Source organism: Ranitomeya variabilis, chromosome 2, assembly GCF_051348905.1.
Source record: "Ranitomeya variabilis isolate aRanVar5 chromosome 2, aRanVar5.hap1, whole genome shotgun sequence".
In the NCBI taxonomy this organism is placed as follows: Eukaryota; Metazoa; Chordata; class Amphibia; order Anura; family Dendrobatidae; genus Ranitomeya; species Ranitomeya variabilis.
Genome location: NC_135233.1, coordinates 58,417,373 through 58,423,372, shown reverse-complemented (window position 1 = coordinate 58,423,372; position 6,000 = coordinate 58,417,373).

The window sequence follows — 6,000 nt, the reverse complement described above, 5'->3', positions numbered from 1 at the left end:
TTCCGTTTTTATTTTGTAAAACTAACTCAGATTACAAGGAATATTGTTTTATTGGAACTCACAGCATCATAATATTGTACGTGTTTGAACTTAAAGGGATTGTACACTGTTCCAGCAACCCCTTCTCAATTACCTGTTTCCCCCTTGTAAAAATAACAGCTCTTACTTCCTGCAGATGTATGAGATTTGCCCAAAAGCAGAGAAAGCAAAGTCAGGGTTGAGTGACCACAGTAATCACATGGCACAACAATGTCATGTAAAACCCGGGATTGGCAGTACCAACAGCGCTGGAACAGCACCAGCATTGGTGGTGAGTATTAACGTAACTATTTTACAAGGGGAAAACATAGGCATTGAGTCGGAATTGTCTGAGTATTGGCTGTGAGAGTAGGTAGCGGTGAATGAAAGTGTTACAGTGAGTCAGCCCTGCAGTTGCGAAGAGTCTTAAGAGATGTTACTAGGTGGTTCAGTGCTCAGTGTAAATTCTACTGTTTATACCTTACACTGTAATTGTAGTGCATGTTTCCTTTGCTGGGTACTATGTAGTGAGGTTTTGGCACCATCCACTGCTCATTGATGGTGCTTGAAGGTATGACTGAGCATTATTTGAATATTTAGAACATTGTGGAAGAAGGGGAGTTGTGTAGCCTTGAAATAGACCCTTGGCAGTTGTTGGAGTTCAGTTTGGAATTAAGAGTTGAAGATAAAAGAAGTAAGGAGGTGAGAGCATAAACCTCAAAAGTGTGTGGCATGGAACAACAGAGGTAGCATGGAAGTAATTGAATGAGAAATGGCTGTTTGGATCACTTCCCTATTGCCAAAGGAAAGTGAAGAAAAGAAAAACTAAAGCATTTGGTACAGAGATCCGTAAAGTACAGCTGTTGGATAGGAGGACACTGAGATAGCCAAGGGGAATTTGGGGCTGAAGCATCACGTAGGCTGGACCGAGAGATGTTAGAGAAAGTAGACTGGAGTTGTCAAACCAATGCACAGACACTGAGCAGAAGAAAGTAAGGATGTCTGAATGCATGTGGAGTCTCTGGTTAGCTATGCTATGTTATTGAATTCTTGCTCATAAGAAAGGTGTCACCACATGTAACTGCGATCGTTAAGCTTATGTGTATGTTAAGTTATGAAAATGTAGCCACAAAGCTTTCTACCTGTTCCAAACTGCATATATGATTCATCAAGTTCCACCATAAAATCAAGTTTATTTTTATAGAGTGAAATGACTCCTATCTTATCTTAATTGTGACTGCTGCGCTTATAAACCATATAATAAATAATATTAACCCATTACTTGCCAAATTAGCTATTTTCTTTTTTTGTTTATGACAGATTTTTAATGATTTGGGTCCTAATGAATCAGAAACATAATTTGCAAAATTTTTTCAAGTACGGATTTTTCAGAAAAGGGCGTCCCAATATTCAATTAAAAATGACAATGACATAATTTCCTATTGTGTAAACATTCATTTTACAAACGCAACACAAAAAATTGGACCTAATTATAAAAATTATAAAATCTTAGTTGCTAGAAGCTAAAGATTAGGCGTCCAAAAAAAAGGACATTGGTAGATAATGGGTTAAAGTATGTGGACATAGAGGGAAATATTTTCAGAGGTAAACACCTACCATGAAGAACCTTTTTCACTGGTGTTTAGGGTTGCAATGAAACACCTCTGCCCATGCGATTCTTACATATCTATAGTAGTAACTTATGTATCCATGGACAAGGCGGGCACGATCTGTCCTTCTGTCCATACTGAATATTCTCTTGAAAACTAAAAAGAGACAGCTCCTACCTTCCCGATTCAAAGATCAACTTCTTGCACTAGGAGAAGCAGCTCTGGAGCACAAACAATACGCAAACTGCTAGTAGTTTTTAATTCAAAGTCTTATTTTTCAAACATTTTGCTAATGATTTTTTTAAAAAATGCCCTAAAGGTTGATCTAAAACTTTTATCTACTGATGTAGGATATTGTCATATTAATTTATCTGTTAGTTTTAGTACATTTGATATTTTGTAATTTTGCATTTGCATTGTTTTTTTTTACAAAGTTCTCTCACAAGAAATGCAATAAGTATGAAACAAATGAAAGCTCCAGTGGTCAAGAGTGCATCGGATAGACTATGATTGGTGAGTGTGAGAATTTACTCCCAGAAACTTGTACAGTACAGGACTGCAATATTTAAGACTTGCTGAGTCCGTACATCATACTGCACCATTTACTACAACATAAAAATTGATAACAGAGATAAAAACCCCATGCAATCTTCAGTCATGCCTGACATCCTATTTGCTGATCTTATTTCTAATAAAAATAAATCCTTTCATACAGCACAGTTTGATGTTGTTTTTTTATTTGTCCATCCCACAGCTATTCTACGTGATATAAGATTTGGAATGAGTTTTAATAATTGACTAAATAATTATATTATATATATGAGTAAATCTATATATTTATTTATACAGTACATACACAGTGGATCGAAAGAATCTACACACCTCTGTTGAAATGCCAGGTTTTTGTCATGTACAAGAATCATACCAAACAGAGTGATCTATTTCAAGTGTTTATTTCTGTTAATGTTGATGATTATGGCTTACAGCCAATGACAACCCCAAGATACAGATGATTGGCATGAAATTATATCTCCAATATTCTTGATAGATAGCTAGATAGATAGATAGGTTACAGATAAGATGTGCCTTGCTGAAAGACTCCAACCCATGTAAATTTAAGACTGTGCATATTTATGCAAGCACATTATTTACCGTATTTATTTTTCTCTTTCCATCTGGAAAAGGTTTAATTTTGCTTCTCAATTGAATTGTACAGACACAAATTTGAAGTGACATTAAAATTAGAAAAAGGTTTGAGATGATTCTTTTTGTAATGACTCTATGTAATATAGGAGTTTCACTTTTTGAATTGAAGAACTGAAATAGATTAACTTTTTGATGATATCCTAATTTTGTGAGAAGAACATAAACTATACCCACATTGTGCAGGAGGTACAAACTCCAGGAGAGATGGTGAAATTCTGTCACACCCACATTGGACAGTGGGTAAGGAGACGAGACACTTCCACTTAGCAACACCCATTTGCAATTTATTCATAAATTTCTAGCAAGAAAACAGAAGAATGGCACAATTCTGAGTTAAGGCTCTTTCAGACATCCGTGCAAGTTGGTCCAAGATCAGACTGCAATGCATGAACTGGCTGCAGGTCTCCCCACTTGAGCGTGACAGTTTCTAGAAATATATGAAGCAGGCACGGGTCTGCAGAGCTGTCATTATTGGTCCATGCTCTGACCCAATGGCATGGACGAATGAATGGGCCTATGTAAGAAAATATGCTTTAGAATGTTTATTTTATGAGTAATACAATTATTTTCTAAAAAATATTTGTCAGGAGAGATAATGAGTCATGTAAGGACACACCCCATTACCACCAAAATAACAGGGGGATGGTGCAAAACAGATAAGTAAGAGTTTTCTAGAAGCTTTATTTTATGGGTAATGCAGGTATTTACAGAAATAGACATGTGCTGACAGGTCTTCTTTAAAGTATAGCTATCTTTGTAAATCTGACTTAAAAATATGTCCTGATGTTGTCAGTATTAAGGATTTGGGAACATAGATTCCCACCTAATGCCAAAATTAAGTGGTTTATATGTTTTGCTCATTGATGTACCATTTTGACTTTAATTACCAACAACACCTTAAATATAAAAGATGTCACCATTTCTAATCATCCAAAAAGGTCATAACATGGTACATCATGGGTACTAACCAGATGGATTAGTCATCAAAATAGATTTTTGATTAGAATGAAATTGCTTTAAACATCTGGATTTGGAAACCTTCCAAGAGAAAAATGCACTTGGATTTATATGAAATCGAAATGTAATTTTCCATGTCTAGATGTAGTATTTTTTGACATACATATTAATAATTCACCAGTCATTATCATAACCCTCCGGGGTCAAAAAACAACTCAGATCCTCTGTTTTTTTTCATCTGTAGTTGGTCAAACCCTTTGATGCTGAAGGATATTCTCAAAACTCTACAAGCTGCAAAGGTATAATGTATCAGAAGCTCCTGGTTGATCTAAGTCTCAGAGGGAAACATCAGTTATATTTTCATATCACATATATTCGTCTAAATGTAGAGTAATAAAAAATTTATTAAAGAAAATGGTGAGGTAAATAGTTGCCCATGTAAAGTATGTAAGTATAGGGTTGACTGTGAAAATGACCTTTGAGAATGCATTTGTACACAACATGGGCATTTCAAAGGACGGTGTTTAATATGCCTGTCTTAAAATGAAGTTCGTTGAAGTATTATATACTTTATTAAAATGTACATATACATTTGGCACATTTATAACCTTCCATTTGCCAAAAAGTCAAATCTACAATACCTATGAGCAATACAAAATTTGTTAGGCTGTCATGATAAACCAAACAGAGATCAGTGAATAGATTATTTGCAAATCAAATTTGTGGCAAAGTTTAGGAAATTCTCTGGATCTGGTGAACCTGAACAATTTTCAATTTGTTTGAATCTTTAAAAAAATGCCTGACACCATTTTACACAATGCAGAAGATTGCATCAATCAGAGATGGCTCCCATGATATTGGGTTTGGCCTAATGCCTTTCAGCTATCACATCCCATGGTATAGCACAGTCAATCATAAGGAATTATCATAGTCTATATAAAAGCTGAGGCAGCTAATGAAGCAGCCATTTTAGGGTGAATCTATATAGCAAGATGACATCAGTGCTCACAGCTCAACAATACAAATAGAGAGAGAAAGCCATAAAACAATTCTGTATGTTGTACAACTGCAGTAGTGAAAAAAATAGTAGTAGTGTAGTAGTCTGAGAATTCATTTGATGGAGAAAAAGAGATAGGAGAGCTTGTAGAAGCAGTAACAGCAAATGATCACACGGTAATTTAGTGTAGCTTGCAGTTGTTGCATTTTAGATACTTTTTTTTCATTTTTCATGCGGTAGCAAACAGCAAGCCAACACAATATTTCTTAAAAAGAAAAATATATAACCGCAATATAAGAAAAAAGTGAAATGAACGGCACCAGAGGAATGCACACTCTCAGACGTTGGATCCACGTGGAGACTGATTTGCAGCTTGCACAAAATCACAGGTTATTGGTGCTCAGCATATGTATAGCAAAAAGCAAAATATTTTATGATGAGAAGAAAATGCGGCACTCACCCTGGAGCAGAACTCAGCGTGAAACGGCCGTTGTCCACTCTCCGCTCCCCGCACACTCCTGTATACCTGCCGTCCTCATGGATTTGAATTATTGAAATTCTTTGTGTCCAATAAAGATCACGACTTCACAGCAACAGGGTGAGTGCCGCATTTTCTTCTCATCAGAAAAAATATATAAACTTTGTCTGGCAGAGAAAGGGTACATGTCACAAGAAACTATATAGACTTCTTGCATTTCTTGTTCAGTGAATGTCTTGCTGTTGTTCTTGTTTGGTTCATTTTGGGAAGGGGGAATAACATTTTTAATAATACAAAGGAAAATGATCAAAAATATAAACATTTCTTTGTGTCACTGGCTCTTTAAAGTGTATTTTGCAATTCTTGTTCAGTTCTCTTTGGGAAGGCGTTAATAACTGATGCTAAAAACTGGGACAAAAGTTAATTATAATGTAGTAAAAAAATGCATGATAAAAGTGGTAATATCAATGGACGGGGTAATAAAGAGGAAAAAACAAAAACTTTCTATGATATCTGACAAAAAATGCAAGAAGCAGCATCACCACCATCACTGACATCAGCCAGCTCAACACTAGTGCTAATGAAAGTAACAATTGCCATCCTTTGCCTTTTGTCCACCATACTAGTGGGGAAAAAGCAGAGAACATGTTGGAACACATGTCACATCACTCGTTTCCATCACAGTAGGATGATGGTATTTCTGACAGTGAAACTGTATGCTTGAGTCTGAGTTC